Source organism: Scleropages formosus, chromosome 16 (assembly GCF_900964775.1).
Source record: "Scleropages formosus chromosome 16, fSclFor1.1, whole genome shotgun sequence".
Classification (NCBI taxonomy): Eukaryota; Metazoa; Chordata; class Actinopteri; order Osteoglossiformes; family Osteoglossidae; genus Scleropages; species Scleropages formosus.
Window position 1 is genome coordinate 1,357,058 of NC_041821.1, and position 18,650 is coordinate 1,375,707.

General features: G+C 42.6%; 1 long non-coding RNA gene across 2 annotated transcripts; it reads right to left on the reverse strand.

The window, feature by feature from the left end:
• Nucleotides 1–332: 332 nt before the first annotated feature.
• LOC114912412 (uncharacterized) lies at nucleotides 333–5,102 on the reverse strand. 2 transcript variants are annotated; one of them, XR_003798258.1, is made up of 3 exons: nucleotides 4,924–5,102; nucleotides 954–1,015; nucleotides 333–616 (listed from the first exon to the last, which is right to left on the reverse strand). It is a non-coding gene; the product is annotated as an uncharacterized LOC114912412 (long non-coding RNA). The 2 variants fall into 2 exon arrangements; XR_003798259.1 differs by lacking the exon at nucleotides 4,924–5,102 and adding an exon at nucleotides 1,736–1,807.
• Between the last annotated feature and the right edge of the window lie 13,548 nt (nucleotides 5,103–18,650).

Consider the following 18,650-nt stretch of genomic DNA (forward strand, 5'->3'; position numbering starts at 1 on the left):
GTTTCAGTTGTGGTCGACGTTGCGGTTGTCGTCGGGGTGGTAGTTGTAGGTGTTTCAGTTGTGGTCAACGTTGCGGTTGTCGTTGGAGTGGTTGTTGTTTCAGTTGTTGTGGGAATTGTCGTTGTTTCATTTGTGGTCGACGTTGCGGTTGTCGTTGGAGTGGTTGTTGTTTCAGTTGTGGTCGACGTTGCGGTTGTCGTCTGGGTGGTAGTTGTAGGTGTTTCAGTTGTGGTCAACGTTGCGGTTGTCGTCTGGGTGGTTGTTGTTTCAGTTGTTGTGGGATTTGTCGTTGTTTCAGTTGTGGTCGATGTTGCGGTTGTCGTCTGGGTGATAGTTGTGGGAGTTGTAGGTGTTTCAGTTGTGGTCGACGTTGCGGTTGTCGTTGGAGTGGTTGTTGTGTCAGTTGTGGTCGATGTTGCGGTTGTAATCGGGGTGGTAGTTGTAGGAGTTGTAGGTGTTTCAGTTGTGGTCGACGTTGCGTTTGTCGTCGGGGTGGTAGTTGTGGGAGTTGTCGTTGTTTCATTTGTAGTCGATGTTGCGGTTGTCATCGGGGTCGTAGTCGTGTCACTTGTAGTGGTACTAGTACTTGTCACATTTTGTGTACGAACTGTCGATACTGCGGGAAAAATTGAATCATTTAAATTTGTAGGGACTCATGTGGTGACACCAGAGCTGGTGAGTGTGGAATTGAACAGTTTCATCGTTTAACCAGAACTCTTGGTGTTCTCGTGGTGGATTGATCTCCTGAATATGAATATTTCCCTCATTACTTGTACTCCATTTTTTTCCTTTTAAACACATTTGTTTCAGTACCTGCTTTGTGGACAAGACTCTATTTCAGTGTAAGATTTTTTTGTTTAAGCCCAGTATGATTTTATTGCACTGTAGTAGGTTCTACTTCTTTATAAATGTTTTTTCTTACATATTTTATAGTCAAGATTTGTAATCATTACCTGATAGAAGTATCAGTGCAACTGTCCACATCTTCCTCATACCGGTGAGGTGTTCTCGTAACCTGCAAGGCAAGTTCTGTTTGTAATTGCTATAAATAGAACATCATGAAGAATTTATGTAGACATATGAGGGGTAGACAAAATACCAGAAACATGTCATGATATATCTATGCGAAGGACCTAAGAAGATGTAAGGCCACAATTTGCTTTCACAACAGCTTCAGCCCTTCGTGGAAAGTTGTCACTGAGATCCTGAGCTGCGTTTAGTGAAATTTCACATCACTCTTCAAGAAGAAACGCCTTTGATTCTTCAAGGGATGAAGGAGGTGGAAATCTATTTCACACTCCACAATACACAACTTCCTATAAAGATTCATCAGTGTTTAGATCTTCGGTCTGGGGAAATGTGCGGAGCCTGTTTAGCAGTGTGTATGGGAGCATGATCATCCTGGAATACGGGAACACTGTGAGGAACAATTTTTACACCATAAGGTACATCTGGTCCTATAAAACGGCCTTATTTTCCTTAGCCATCAAACAACCATGCAGGGCAGGAATCAGACCTGATGACCCCCACTAGATGTTTTCCACTCATAGCTGCGACATCATCTGCTTCCAGTTACACTCTTACAGCAGACTGACAAACTTGACAGCTTGAGAAATATACTGTTACTGTAGTATTATTATAAATATATATCACACTATGTTATACCGTTCCTGATATACTATTGTTATATAATATGTTACACTGTTTACTGAAATATGAGAACCAGTGCAAATACCTTTTCGGTGTCTTTCAGAGTCACACATGTAAATCATATGATCTATTTTGAGAAATTTGTCCTCCTGTGAAGGGGGTGCGGTGGCGCAGTGGGTTGGGCCACAGTCCTGCTGTCCGGTGGGTCTGGGGTTCGAGTCCCGCTTGGGGTACCTTGCGATGGACTGGCGTCCCGTCCTGGGTGTGCCCCCTCCCCCTCCGGCCTTACGCCCTGTGTTACCGGGTAGGCTCCGGTTCCCCGTGACCCTGTATGGGACAAGCGGTTCTGAAAATGTGTGTGTGTGTGTGTGTGTGTGTCCTCCTGTGAAAGCTGTGGAGAGGAATTTTATCTTAAGAATGATCAACTTTGTCTCCCTGTTCCTTTACAGAGTAAAGAAACTTTACCGCAACAGTGATCGTGCTTTTGGTCGCCAATTAAAATAGACTTTTGGACCACAGTATGTATACATTTTTCTAACACATAATCCAGCTGGTCTAAAAAGTAATGTACTTTGTGTCAAACTGTGTGTCAAACTGTAACAGGTCAAATATTATTTCAAAAAACAAAATAGAATTTTCACCATGATATTTGAAGATCGACGTATCATTCGGAACAAACCAAACAACGATTATTATAATCTTTGTTATTGTTTCAATATCTGTACGGGATGATTCTCTCACGATATTTTAACAAATTCAAAATTTATAGCTACCCTGCATGTGCCCAAGTTTTTAATGCAGGAGGTCTCAGACCCACGTACAGAAGAACCTATTAATATTGATAGTAAATTCTTGGCATATTGTTTACCATCTATATGGCTACTGGTATTAATGAATTGCTTCGTGATCTATGCCCTTGTACCCGCTATAGTTGGACTGACCTCCAAAAGCCTTCAGAGATGGTGTCCACCCATCTGTAAAGGGCCTTGAACCCATTTGCCCATCATGTGTCTGGGCTGTTTTCTTGGTGTTGGCATGACAGGAATTTGGAAGGTAAAAGAATGAAGTTCATGAAAGTTTGTGTTGTGCAAGGACACCAGTGAATCATGTGTGACAGAGATGTTCATCAGAAAGAATTCCAGTGTAATGTCAGTGCTCGAAAATAGATCATGTTATTGTTCTATGGAAATTATGCAGTTCAGCAGTATGTTTTCCAGTTACATTAATATGCACTATTATTGAGTAATTCTGCAGACATTCTACTTAATAATGTCGATTTTTTGACATGTTCCAAATATGGAAGTGTTACGTGGAACAGAGGACGTGGGGGTGACTGCACCCAAGTGCAGGATTGCTTATTCAGTGCTGAAAGCCTGGTTGTCGTGGTCGGGGACAGGCAAATGGTCAGTCGATCCGCGAACTGGATAAGGGTGAGGATCTGATGTTGTGGTTGAGGAACAAGGCAAATGGTCGTAACCAAGGAGATGTGGATCAGGACTAGGGGACGACAAACAGGATATGGGATGAGCAGAGAGAGGTGGGGGGGAAGTGGTAGAGTGGTGCTTTTTATAGCCAGGTGCTGAAATTAAAGTCAGGTGTTTCTGGTTGAGGTGTGGTCATGGTCATGACAGGAAGCATAAACATGACCTGATTTAGGGCAGAAAGTGCACTCTCAATGTAATCTAAAATGGGTACACACGAAATGTGTAAAATGACCAGTTGAAAGCAGATGTAAATATGGAGCGAAAAGAGTTTCTTTAACGTGTAACACAGATGGTTAAGAAAGCTCTCAGTAAAAGAAATGTGTAATGAGCAATAACAGCTAAAACATAAATTTCAACAAACAAGATATCTAGTTTTTAATAGTTTTTTTCTAGTTTTCAGGAGGATCTGAAGTCACGTATAAGAACATTAGTGTACAAATCTGATATGGTCCATCTTCCTGGGTCAAGAAGCCAGATAAATTTACTACTACTACTACCACTTCTATAATAATAATAATAATAATAATAATAATAATAATAATAATAATAACAAACACATATATATGTGTGTGTGTGTGTGTATGTATGAAAATAAATCTATTGTTTAACCACGCAAGCTCATTTGTACACACAAACTGTATGAACCCACTTGTCCTAAGTGGGGTCACGGCGAACCGGAGCCTAACCTGTCAACATAGGGCACAAGGCGGGAGAAGGGAGGGGACACACTCAAGACGGGACGCCAGTCCGTCGCATGGCACCCCAAGAAGGACTCGAAACCCAGACCCACCAGAGAGCAGGACTCAGCCAGACCCGCTGCACCTCCACGCCCAAAGCTTATTTGTAACCAGGCTTAAAGCAAACCTATTAGCAGATGAAAATGCAGAGGGAAGAACAATCAATGTCGCCTTTTTGGAAAAATTTAGAAATTAGTGCCACCTAGTTAATGACACTGAACCACAAATTAACACTTAGAGCGAAACTGTTAATATGTTTAGCTGACAGTGTAAATATAGACCAAGATAAATGAAATATCAAAGAACGAGGTGATCGGTTTTTTGGTATTCTCAGTATGGTGCACGCTTGTCATTAAAGTTGTTTTGTTGTGATCAGCCAGTCAATTTCTGCTTAGAAAGTGTATAAATCTGAACACCCTTTGAAAGATGGACTGTTCTGAACAAAGACAAAGACACCAACACTATAGATGAAGAGCATTAAGTCATAAGAGTTACTTCATGATATTCTGGCACCCGTTTGAATAGCTTTGCCATAAAATGTTTAGATGAACACGACTCATTAATTCTTAAAATTAAAATAAATTAAAATGTATTTTTCTTCTAATGCATGTTTGTGGACCTTTATCATTCTTCCCTTTGCGTCTCACATACTAGTTCTCACAGACCTGTGTCTATTCCAGCACCAGCCAGCCAGTGGAGCAGTAATGTTACAAATATGTGCTATTAAAATGGCAATTAGACATGTAACTATCCATGTTATTAGAGCCTTTGCCAACATTTAAAAATGACAGCCGTAGGAACAGAAAGTGAATGCTACTTATATGCACGGTCTGTAACACTCTCATACAGCTCTCACATATTTTTCCAAGATAGATTTGAACAAGATATTGTGGACATCACATTGAGCTTCAAATTTCAGCACTATCAAAAACAAATTTTAATATCTGTATTAAACATGTCAACTTTCGATGGTCTCCTAGTGCACTACAGGAGACCACTTTAATATGTTTCGAAATGTAGGTCTATGAAACTTATGAAAACTTTTAACTTACCCTTTTTTTGTTTAAACCTATGAAAAAAAGGCTTGGTAGTCCTATAGGGTGATTCTCTGTATTTCTTTCTATCCGCTGATTTATTATTGCGATTTAAAGAAATCAAAATTTCAGTTTCAGCTCAGTATCATATTATAAATATATAAGAGCTGAAATCACTATCTGCATTGTGTGCAGTCCATTTGATTACTCAGTCAATGTGCTGCGCTCTCAGAAGTGTTTCTTTATCAAGAAGAAGCCCCTCCTTCATATTCTTTAACTTTCCACATTTTACCTCAAACCGGCTATGCCTCATGTCCTTGGTATTAATGGTTTGCTTGCGTACTTGTTCCTTATCAGTTATCCCGAAAGCAGCTCACGGTATTCACATTGCTAAACAAGGCAGCACATGAACCAGTTCAAATACGGAAGTTGCCATCATTGCCATCATTAGCCTCTCCCTGCAGCATTTTCATATCTCTCTTTAATGAGAGAAGACACGGTTAAATGATTAATTTACATGGCAATTTTTTCCAAAGCAGCTTATAACGTTAAGCTACCTACAGTGATTTACTATTTATACAGCTCGGTAATTTTTTTGGATCAATTTTGGGGAAGACACATTCTCAAGGGCCCTACAGCTGAAGGTAGCATTTGAATCTGCGACCCTTGGGGTCCAAAGGCAGCAGCTCAGTTGTATCCCCAAGTGAGTGTGAAGCCTCGGGGGTACACACTATGAACATACATGAAGTTATGGCTTATATGAAGGCTTAGTTGTAAATTTTAGTGATAGAAAAAATGAAGTGATGGTAAACTTTGTGATTCTGAAAGGTGATACCAGAACTAATTTCCAGATGATAGCTGACCTAGAATTTAGTGAGGAATATTACATTACAAATGTGACTAAAGTAATTAATGGACTTCTTCTGCGATGTGAGAAGCACAAACCTTGTGAAATTCTTTGTAATAAAGGCAATTGGTAAGTATCTTAATAACTTCATATTGAATGGACTGTGATGAGAAAGGTCCTGTGAATCTAGTAGGAAAAAATTCAGATCCACCAGATCACCTGAAACATGTCTTTGGACTGTGGGACGAAACCAGAGCACCCAGTGGAAACCTATGCAAACATGGTGAGAACATGCAAACTCCACGCAGACTGAGCTGGATTCGAACCCACAGCCCAGGCACTGAGAGGCCCCAGTACTGCCTTCTGTATGAATAATACATTCACAACATCATCAAAACATCTGCACAAATGCAACGTTCTAAAACAAGTAAATCAGTAAAGTAACTAAGAATAAGACGTCCATTCATTGCTGGTGACCGACCAGATCCGACCGCTCATGTTGCAGGTGTAAAAAATGTGATGCAAACAAGAAAAATTGAGGAAAGCTAGCAGTCATAAATGTACTGTATGATTTTTTTTTTTGGATGCCTGCTGTGGAGGATGTCATGAAGACCTCTGGCAATCAGACGTAATAACACTGGACCGAAATGTCTGTTTCACAAGAAAGAGCTGCTGCAGACATACTGGATTGCACATTTTCACTGTAATACTGCAGTAACATATCGTCTTCATTTTTTATGTTGCCATTCCAGCTCTGTGGGTGAGTGTGTACGAGTGTGGTTACCCTGTGAAGGGCTGTCATCCTGCCCAGGGTGTAGCCCTCGTCGCCTAGCGCCCGGTGATTCTGAGAAAGGCTCCGGACCACCGCGACCCTGGGAAGTGCAGACACTTAGGTGAGTGATGTTATTATTCCGATTGCTACTGACCAACAGGCGTTCTTGTCCTGATCCTCTAGAGGCCTGATCGACTGATATTTTCTAGCCATAGAAACAAAACCATGACGCAGTTCATAGGACTATTTTCATGTAACAAATACAGTAACAGCAAAGAAAAACTGTGACTTAGAGATGAATTGAATTCTGAAGGGGAACAGAAATAAGTAACAGGTGAGACCTGCAATATCAGTGTCAGCTCCAAAGCAGTTGTGTGTATATAACAACAATAGCAAGAAAAACAAAAAAAATCCTTTTAAAGGTTATTTATTGCTTTTTAATAATTTCCCCAGTTTCTAAATTTCACGTGTTTCTCTTTAAGTATGAAAGTCCTCACAAACTGTTACCCCACTGATTTCCTCGGTACAGAAATACTCACGTACGCAAGAAGTAATGGATGAGCGGAACAAATAATATTGCATTGTACCTCATATTTTAAATTTTTTCTGTGTTTTCTCTGGTTTGAAAGGTTCATTGAAACTGTTAAATGTTAGTATGTAATATATCACTTAATTCCCTGTTTGATGTTTTCTCAATTCTTCCCACCTTTTTATGTCTGCTGAGAGCTCCAGCAGGGAGCAGAAACAGTGTACGTGTGTTTATCACGTCTCTGAACCTTCGGCACTCTTGTGACAGAGGGGAACAGGTTTGAGACGTTTCAGGTAAATGCAATCCTGTAGAACTGTATTTTAGCAATGCAGTCAGGGAAAATGTAATGACAGGCTTTTTTCAAAGGTGAAGGTGAGGCGTGGATGGACAGGTTGTCAATCACATGATTTACACAACACACATCTTTCTGCTGCTCCTCCAAGCAGGGCCTCAGGCATGCAGAAACACCCACAAACACACACACCCAAGCTGGAGGCTTACTCCAGTGCTGAGCACATAACCTAAGAGAACGGGCCTGAAGGGCACGGCCTTACGCCGCTCCAACCACAGACGTGTCACAGTCCGAGGCTCAAGTTCTTGGAAACCAGATCACGTACGCATAGTACATACGCCAAGGAATGTTGATATTTGTTTGTGACACAAAACACTTCACGCATCCTGGAGCTGTTTCAATGCAACACTGCAGCAGTAGATTTTTCTTTCATTCTGGATAGCTCGTGGAGAAAAATATACCAGTAAAAAGGGGGATATTTTATTTGTAGCAGTTTGGATTGCTCAGCCTAGCATTTCTGAAGTCAGCACTTTCCCATGGCAAAGACTGACCTAAGAACAGGGATCATGATAAACAATACAATTTTCTTCTAGTGGAGGAACCAGGAAAACATCAGCAGCTTTCAGATATAGGTTCCCTTCACTCAGCAGAGTGTCTTAGGACTCCAGTGTGTCTCACTGGAGAAGAAAGCAGGTTGCCATTCTTTTTTGATCTCACATTGATGGATGAGGAGGGCTGCTGGGACTCTCAGATGAAGTGCACTACACTATGAGCAATTCACCAGTGTACTAATTCAACAAGTGTTAGGAGCAAGGGAGGGAACTGGAGTACCCAGAGGAAGAATACAAATTCGGGGAGAATATGCAGGCACCACATAGCCTGAGTCGGATTCAAACCCACACCTGAACACACAGCTCCGGAGCTTGTGAATTTTTGAGTGTTCAGTGCAGTTCTGATATTCAGAATTGGTCCTTAATTAGATTTTTCGTATGATTAAGAGAAGACAGGAATTTTGCATGTTTTGTGAAAAAATGGTTGAGCATCTTGTTACTTGGAAACACATTATTTTGCTAATTTAAATTACCGGTCATTCAAAGGTACAAGCACATTTTCAAAATGAATGACAGTCAGTATGTAGGAGAAGCCTGTAAATTTATTGTTTGTTATTTGTGAAGAACAGTAACCCTGCAGCTAAATAAAGAAAATATAGGTTTACAAACAAATGAGCTGTTGGCCAGATATTTGTTAGTCACGATGACTTGGGCCATTTTTCTTGTATGGTGTCAGTCACAGAACATTTCACCTTTGGCACCAAACCACAACCAGTTGCAGCATGCTCTATAGTGGGAATAAAGGGTTCTGAGTTCTGAGAAGCTGGAGAGCTATAACACACAAACTGTGTGATCAAATAGCTGCAAAGGAACTCTCTAATATTCACAACCACCTGCAGTGTCTTTGCTGAACATGATCATTCACTCACAGCAGAGCATCAGAGAAGAAGGCCTCAAGGGCAGAACCTCACCACAAGTGTGGAGATCTTATCCTCTGAAGCCTGAGTCCCAGACAGGTAGGTGACACACCCAGCTGAAGGAAGGCTGACAGTCATTGAACAGAAATGCAGGTTATGTAATTGCATCTGTTTGCAAGGGATTTTACTCACATTTCTCTTTCCTGCTGTACTTGGTTTTCCTCTACTTTCCCCTACTAGACACACACACACACACACACACACACACACACACACACACACTTTCAGAACTGCTTGTCCCATACAGGGTCACGGGGAACCAGAGCCTACCCGGTAACACAGGGCATAAGGCCGGAGGGGGAGGGGACACATCCAGGATAAGACACCAGTCCATCACAAGGCACCCCAAGCAGGACTCGAACCCCAGAGCCACAAGAGAACAGGACCCAGTCCAACCCACTGCGCCACCGCACCCCCCTACTAGACAATTCTGGACAATTCTGATCGCAACACAGAGTTTTGGTATCTGTATGACAACAAACGTGCAACATAAAATATGATAATTTCAGAATATGAGGGAGCTCTCAACCTGTCAACATGCTTGTTGGCAATGTGCTCTAATGGAAGATTCAAGATTCAAGATTCAAGAGTTTATTGTCGTGTACAGTAAACAGTTCGTTACACCATACAATGAGATTCTTACTCTGTGAATCCTCTCAGCAGCCAATGACATAAATTATAAGGATGTAAGGAAAGAAAAAGACAAGGAAACACAAGGCATAAATTACAAATTTACAAAAATTACTATTACCGCAAAGTCACAAATTACAAAAATTAATATTAGTGCAAAAATCCAAGAAATGAGGTTACATGCATATATAAAGTGTGCAGTGCGCAATGTAAACATGGAAGTCGTATGTGTGGAACGTTCTGCACAGGTAGAACAGTTGAAAGGGGGTGTGTATTTGTGTGTGCAAGGTATGCGGAGGTAGTCTGTGGTCTCTGATGTTGTTGGCGTTGTGGATGTGTATGTGTGCAGGAGGGATGGGGAGTAGCTGACACCTCTCAGGCTCAGAGGGTAATCTGTGTCTACCGTGATGGGTGGAGAGGCAGTGGATGGGTGTCGTTTGCAAGCCTGATGGCCTGTGGATAAAAACTGTTTGTCAACCTTGAGGTTCTGGCTTCAACACTCCTGTAGCGTCTGCCTGATTGTAAGGGTGTGAAAAAGCTGTGCTGGGGATGACTGTTGTCCTTGATGATGTTAATGGCCCTCCTAATGGTTCTGGCCTGGTATAGGCTCTACAGTGATGGTAAGGACATTCCAGTGAAGGTTTGAGCAGCTTTAACCACTCGCTGTAGCGCCTTACGATCCTCTACTGTGCAGCTTCCAAACCATACTGTTATAGAGCTGGTGAGGACGCTCTCGATCGCACACCTATAGAAGCTTCTGAGGATTCGGCTCGGCATGCCAAATTTCCTCAGCCTTCTCAAGAAATGCAGACGCTGACGTGATTTCTTGACCAGATGTGTTGTATTGTGAGACCAGGTGAGATCTTCAGTAATGTGAACACCCAGGAATCTGAAGCTGCTCACCCTCTCCACCACTGTCTCACCAATATGCAATGGTGAGTGTTGCTCCCTCGTTCTCCGTGGATCTATCATTAGCTCCTTTGTTTTGTTGACATTGAGGGAGAGGTTGTTGTGGCACCACTCTACTAGGTCAGCCACTTCCCCCCTGTATGCCGACTCATTGTCTCCCGTTATCAGTCCAGTGACTGTCGTGTCATCAGCAAATTTGTTGATGTTGGTGTTGTTCCGGGAGGCCACACAGTCATGAGTGAAGAGTGCGTAGAGTATGGGGCTCAGCACGCAGTACGTACGAAATGTACCTGGTTATGACAAATTTACAAATGTTTTGAAAAAACTTGACTCAGTAATGAAACTTTCGTGCTTGGGAAAATGTTCGCCATCTGCCATAGAAAAATGTTATTTGTTTACTTAAAAATGTTTTTCATTGTGTAGATTAATCTGTACAAAATGAATAGTAGAGATCAATAGCAAACAAGGCACGTTTTTTACAGATAAATTTAAACTTAATTAGGCTAAACACTGATTTAAAGTGAGAACTGACCTGCAGTGATTCTGGATGGAAATGTATCCAGGGAGACATTCAAGCTGTTGATGGTGTCTTTCCGAGTCTCCATTGGGTCAGTAACACTGAGAACAACTGACTGGCTTGTGAAGATCAGGCAGATGTTGACACCTACAGTGCATTTCCTGGCCAGAAAAGGTGAGAATGACCACATTTAATGTTTCAGATCAAAGAGCTACTCTTCAGCATCTATAAATAAAATGAAATAAATGTTGTAAACAAGAGTGAACAATTATTCAGCAGAGGTGTGACTTCATACAGAAATGCAACAAACTGGAAAAAAAGAAACTGTTTTATTACCTGTCAGTTCTATGATTTTTTTCCTCCAAGCAGGCTCAGTCTGCAAAGAAAGACAGCTTCAAAGACAGTCCTAACAGGAAGTAGCTGAATAGTCTTTGGTCTGCCAACATTCCTTCAAGGCTGCAATCTCAGATAGGAGTAGGAAGGCAGAAACCAGCCCTAACCAAGAAAATAATAAATGCTCATCTCTCATTTACCAAAACGCACCTGGATGATTGCCAAGCCTTCTGGGAGAATATTCGATTATTGGATGAGTTAAAATTTTAACTTTTTGGGCAACATTCCACAGTAAGAACAGCATATCAACAGTGAAACGTGGTGGTAGTATGATGGTCTGGAGATGCTTTGGTGAATCAGGTCCTGGATGGCTTACCTTAAGGAACCATGAATTGTTCACTATGTTTTTAAGGAGAATGTACAGTCATCCTTCCGTTGCCTGAAGCTGAAGCATAGTTGAGTCGCGCAACACGGCAATGATCCAAAACACAAATGCAAGTCCACATCAGAATGGCTGAAATGAAGCAAAATTAAAGTGTTGGAGTGGCCTTGTCTAAGTGTAAACCTAAACCATGATAATTCCAGTCTCACCGTCTCTGTGGCACAGGTGAGGAAAACTGTTAGCTGAGTCAACATCTGCAAGGCTGCTGGACCGGACGGAATTTCAGGGCGAGTTTTAAAAACTTGCAGGGAGCAACTGGCTACTGTCTTCACGGACATATTTAACACCTCCTTAAAAAGCTCAACTGTACCCACTTGTTTCAAAAACACCACCATCATTCCTGTTCCTAAGAAGAACAAAGTGAGCTGCCTTAATGACTATCACCCAGTGGCACTGGACCCTCACTGCAATGAAATGCTTTGAGAGGCTGGTGCTGGGACACATTAAGGACACCGTCCCAGACGCTCTGGACCCACTGCAGTTTGCCTACCGCCGCAACAGATCCACTGAAGACGCAATATCATACACCCTTCATAGCACTCTGGCTCACCTGGACAATAAAAACTGCTATGCAAGGCTATTATTTGTGGGCTATAGCTCAGCATTCAACACTGTCATCCCAACCAAGCTGATCCACAAACTACTAGGGCTGGGACTGAGTGCCGCATTGTGCAACTGGATCCTGGATTTCCTCACCAACAGACCCCAGCGTGTGCGGATTAGCAGTAATACCTCCTCCCCACTGATCCTCAACACTGGCACTCCACAGGGAAGTGTCCTGAGTCCAGTGCTGTACTCCTTGTTCGCACATGACTGTGTGGCCAGTCACAGCTCCAGCACCATCATAAAGTTTGCTGACGATACCACCGTTGTGGGTCTGATCACCAACAACGATGAGACGGCCTACAGAGAGGAGGTGAGGCTCCTGGCAGAGTGGTGCCAGGACAACAACCTGTCTCTCAATGTCAGTAAAACTAATGAGCTGGCGATTGACTTCAGGAAACAGGATACGGTTCAGGCACCCACCTGCGTAGGAGGGAACATGGTAGAGAGGGTCAACAGCTTCAAATTCCTTGGGGTCACCCTCACTGCCAAACTCACATGGACTGAGCACATAGCATCAACCTTCAAAAAGGCTCATCAACGCCTCCACTTCCTCAGGCGTCTGAAGAAAGCCAAGATGTCCACTACAGTCCTCGCCACTTTTTACAGGTGTGCTGCGGAGTCCGTCCTCACAGGGTGTATTACATCCTGGTGTGGCAGCTGCTCCGTACAGGTGAAGAAAGCCCTACAGAGGGTGGTCAAAACAGCTCAGGGAATCGTCGGCACACAGCTACCAGCAGTCCGGGACACCTACACCACACGCTGCCTCAGAAAGACGATGTGCATCATGAGAGATCATAGTCACCCCACACGGGCACTTTTCTCTTCTCTGCCGTCTGCAAAGTGGCTCAGGTCTATTCGAACCCGCACTGCTAGGTACAGGAACAGCTTTTACCCCAGTGCTGTAAGACTAGAACACTAACCAATGTGCCACCTTTAGTAACTAGAGTTGGACTGCTCCTCCCAAGCACATTGGTAAATTACACTGCCACTTGAAGCATTCTCATTCTCTCCTTCTGAGTTCTCTCACTGGCATTATTGTTACTACTGTTACCATTATTTATTGTTATTGCCGTCATTGCTGCTATTGTTATTTACTGTCGTTGACACCATTTTCTTTGTCTTTGTTTTGTTTGTGCAGTATTTCAATTGTCCTTGCCCATAGTCTGTGGAGAAGCATTCAGGAAGATTTTCATGATACATGTACATGGTACTTTTATCTATGACAATAAACTTGAAACGAGATACTGTGGAAGGGCCTGAAATGAGCAGCTCATGCTCGAAAATGTAGCACTATTTCTGAATGAAAGCAGTAACACACACACGCACACACACACACTGGCTGAAACTGCTTGTCCCCCAGCAGTAACTTACTCTATGAAAACAGCATGTAAATGTGTTCTTACAGAAGAATATCATTATTTTAAACAGGACACCCATCTCTGACAAATGAGTGCATGATACAACAAGACTGTAGGTGGACACTTTCCCTCTGATCTCTATCCAGGAGATGTTAGAGATTTCACCCTGGTATTTCAACGTCACACATTTTCTCTGAACTCTGTGCTATTTTTTCCACCAGATGTTGTCTCAAGATGGAATAACAGAAATGCCACAGATCATCAAAGAAATGTCATGTAGATCACACAGAACTGGTAATACAATTGAGAATAGTGACGTCCTGTCACACTGTCTGTGATGATATGATGTAGTGATACAGGTGTCACATGGCCGGTCATGATATACTGAATCACAATACATAAGAATGCACTAGGGAATATCTGTACTCCACTTTTATGGGTGAGTCACTGGAAATTTTACTCCTCTGTGGCATTTTTTAATGAGAAAATACAATATGTGTACAAGGTCAGAAAAGTTTCTGCACAAATGTATGGAAATGATACTCCCTTCTAAAAAAAACGAGTTTCACTCATCAGATGTTTCCTTTTATGTCTCACCTGGTTTTTCTTGTTTCATTACTCATTCTGCACAGAAATAGAAACAGACTGCAATACAGACCATGACGTTGATGTGACATAAAACTGATTCAGAATCAGTACCAGGAAATTGTTGTGTGCAAATATATGACAAAATCCAACTAACACTGTATTATAATAATAATAATAATAATAATAATAATAATAATAATAATAATAATAAGAAGAAGAAGAAGAAGAAGAAAAAGAAGAGACAAAGTATTACACCGTAATTAATGAAGGGAAACAGCAAAACTGAAATAACTGTTCATTTCAATGGGATTTAGAGATACTACTCATGTGATGAACAGTGGTGCATATAGTGAAAAGAAGCAAACTAACTTTACTTAAGAATCACATGTCTGCAGCTATGTCTCTTTCTCCTAATGTAATGCACAAATTATATTTCTCAGAGATGTACTGTAACGGCGCTGAGGGAAGTTATACCAGCTTCCTGTTAACAGTTGATTTAAGTGTTCGTGTGTACATAGTTGTGTGTGTCTTGTGTTGATTGGTTGTTATTCTATTTATGTTTATTCTATTTATGTTTATAATTCTGGGGAGTTCCGGGTGTAGCCCCTCAATCGTGGGGCCCAGTAAGGGGGCTGGGAGTGACCTGAGGAGATTCTCCAGTGTTCTGCACATTTTTTTTTTTTTTTTTGTACAGTCTTTGTGAAGACTGCTGGCAAAACATATGTATATGTTCAATAAAGAGTGTGTTTCTTTTACCCTAACTCCTAAACCAGTTTAATAGCTCTATTGGGGGATCCTACAGTATGTCACTTTGGAGAAAAGAATCTGTTAAATGAATAAAGGTAAATGTAAATTTGAACATAAATGGGTGTCAGTTTTGGAGGCTCAGGAATGAACCTAACAGTAATTATGTGTTCAAGTTATGAATGCTTGCACTAAAAAGGGCTGTTCTGGAACACATTACATTTGTGGGGTGGGGGAAGACTATTAACATTGTTCTTTGCAAATGCTATATGCATGAGAATTTCAAATCAGCTGTAATTAATTTTGTATTTCCATGTTAGCAGTGCTTAAGTTTTGGCATCAGCTCTGCAATTCTGGCCTACATAAAAGAATATTGCTCAGCCTCTCTCCAGGTGTGGGTCCCTGAAATCAACAGCCCTGCCTTTGCAAGCATTTGCAAGCTTTCAAGCATGAAAGGAGTTTTCAGGTCTTGCCACAATATTGGGTTCAGGTCATGACTTTGATTATGCAATTTCAGAGATTTAATTCTGTTTTTGCTTCAACCATTCTGAGCTGTCTTGCCTATATAATTGGGATTATTGTCTTTCTGCGCAATCCAATGTGCTTCAGCTTCAACTCACAAACTGTGGCTTGACATTCCCCGGCAGAATTTTTTGAAACAAGCAAGAATTAATGGTTCCTTCAATGACAACAATGCACCATGTGGCAGCAAAATGCCTCGAGTTTATTGCATTGCCAACACTGTGCTTGATGGCTGATTCTTGCTCTGAAGCGCTATGGTTGGCTTTTACCAGATACAACAATGTCCATGTTCTCCAGTAACGTATATATCTAGTCATCACTGTATCCCAATTTTATGCGCAGTGTCTCTCTTATTGCAGAGTTATGAACACTCACTTCAGCTGAGGCAACAAGGGTCTGCAGGTCCCTGCATGCTGTTCTGCGGTTTTTTCTGAGTTCATTAGATTTTGACTGGGAGTTTTGTACTTCTGGATTAAATCACGTCATGTGGGACATTGGTTCCAACGTTTCGCTTCTCCTGTTGGAAGCATCGTCAGGGAGCTGCGACATCTTGTAAAGGTTAGATGTGGAATTGAATGGAGATATAGAACGTCTCCAAGAGCACACAAGGGCGACGAAGAACAACATCGACTCAGCAGTGGCTGAATACTCACTGCAGACCGGTCACGAGATTCGCTTTGAAGAGACCACAGTTCTCGCACCTGTCCCCGGATACAGGAGCCACATAGTAAGAGAGGCGATCGAATAGAGAAGCACCCCGACAATTTCAATCGGGAGGAGGGCTTCAATTTATCTAGAACCTGGACACCTCTCATCTCGAGTCTCCGCGCCAGTTCAAATAGCGAAAGTAGAGCTGCTCAAATCTTGCCTGACTGAATTCAAAACAGGTTACTATAATTATCTCTTTTCTTAGGTTGATTAAAGGGCAATAACTTGTGAATGTGCAATTCATTATCTTCCACATCAAGGAAATAACATAAAAATAATAATAGCATTTTTTTTTCCTGTTGATGTTTGTGGTGCCTCAGTACTAGGTGTAGGAGTTGTGCTTATGACTGAATGCCTCAGTAGTAGTAGTCAAATCAGCAGGTATAGCTGTGCTGGATGTGTTTGTAGATGTAGTAGCAGTTTCCACTATTGTTTTTCTTCTTAGTGCTTCAGTAGTAGTAGTTGCCAGTGGTGGTTTTACTGCTGTATTGAGGTTATTGGTGGAGACGGCATGGACGACGCTCCATGCCGTCCTGGAACGCATACCTGCAAATGAGCAAGTATACCTTCTGGGTGATTTTAATGCAAGAGTAGGAGCTAATCGGGATTCTTGGCCCTCATGCTTAGGCTATTTCGGTGTGGGAAAAATTAATGAAAACGGACAGCGCCTGCTGGAACTCTGCACATATCACAACCTGTGCATTACTAACACCTTCTTCAACACAAAACCACAGCACAGGGTTTCCTGGAGACATCCACGCTCGAAGCACTGGCACCAGCTGGACTTGGTGATCACTAGGCGTGCAAACTTGAACAATGTCTTCTTTACACGCAGCTTCCAGAGCGCTGACTGCGATACGGATCACTCGCTTGTGTGTTCAAAAGTTAAGCTGATGCCCAAGCAGTTACATCATTCGAAACCCTATGGGAAGCCCCGCATCGATGGAAACAAGGCACTGCATGTAGAGACGGCAAAGATATTCCGTGACTGCCTTGAGAAAACGCTACCCACCACATGCGTTACAGAAAACGTCACCTCGAAGTGGGATCACCTAAGGGACACTATTCGTGACACGGCCTTGGCAGTTTTCGGGAGGAAGTCTAGGAAAGTGAACGATTGGTTTGAGGAGTACTTTGACGTGATGATTCCAGCCGTTGAGAAGAAACGTGCCGCCTTTCTGGAACACAAACGTTCACCCTGTGAGAACACCAAGCGAGCGCTGAGAGCAGCCAGAGCAGAAGTTCAGCGAACAGCCAGGCGGTGTGCGAACGACTACTGGCTCAACTTGTGTAACAAGATTCAGATCCATGCCAGCTTCGGTCATCTCCGGGAGATGTATGATGGCATCAAACAAGCTATTGGTCCCAGGCAGAATAAGACAGCTCCTCTGAAGTCCAAGTCAGGTGATATTATAACCGACAAAACCAAAGAGATGGAGCGCTGGCTGGAATATTTCTCCGAACTGTATGACCTCGAGAGCACAGTGTCAGACACCGCTCTTGAAGCCATTGAACAGTTGCCACTCATGAGTGAGCTGGATGACCTGCCCACGGTGGAGGAACTCAAGAACGCCATCAACCACCTAGTTGCTGGTAAAGCTCCAGGACAGGATGGCATACCACCAGAAGTCATCAAGTGTGCTAGAGATACTCTTCTGCAACCTCTCCATGAGTTACTGTGTCAGTGCTGGGAAGAAGGTGTGGTTCCACAGGATATGCGAAATGCCACGATTGTAACTCTCTACAAGAACAAGGGAGACCGAAGTGATTGTAACAACTACCGTGGCATCTCACTCCTCAGTGTTACTGGGAAACTCTTTGCTCAAGTTGTCCTCAGAAGGCTTCAAAAAATTGCAGAGCGCATCTACCCGGAATCACAATGCGGCTTCCGTGCCGGACGATCAACCGTTGATATGATCTTCTCCTTGAGGCAGCTGCAGAAAAAGTGTAGAGAGCAAAGGAAACCCTTGTACGTCGCTTTCATTGATCTGACCAAGGCGTTTGATACCGTCAGCAGAAGTGGGCTTTTCCAGGTTCTCAGTAAAATCGGCTGTCCGCCTAAGCTACTTAAGCTGATTCAATCCTTCCATGCTGATATGCAGGGCACAGTCCGTTTTAATGGATCAACGTCTGACGCTTTTAGCATCAAAAGTGGTGTCAAGCAGGGATGCGTGCTCGCTCCAACTCTTTTTGGGATCTTCTTCGCAGTGCTGCTGAAGCAAGCCTTCGGAAATTCCACAGAGGGGGTCTACCTACATACCCGAAGTGATGGGAACCTGTTTAACCTCGCAAGGCTTACGGTCCGGTCGAAGGTATGAAAGGTTTTCATCCGTGATATGCTGTTTGCTGATGACGCTGCTCTGGTGTCACACACACAGGAAGAGCTTCAGCGGCAAATGGATTGCTTCTCTCGCACAGTT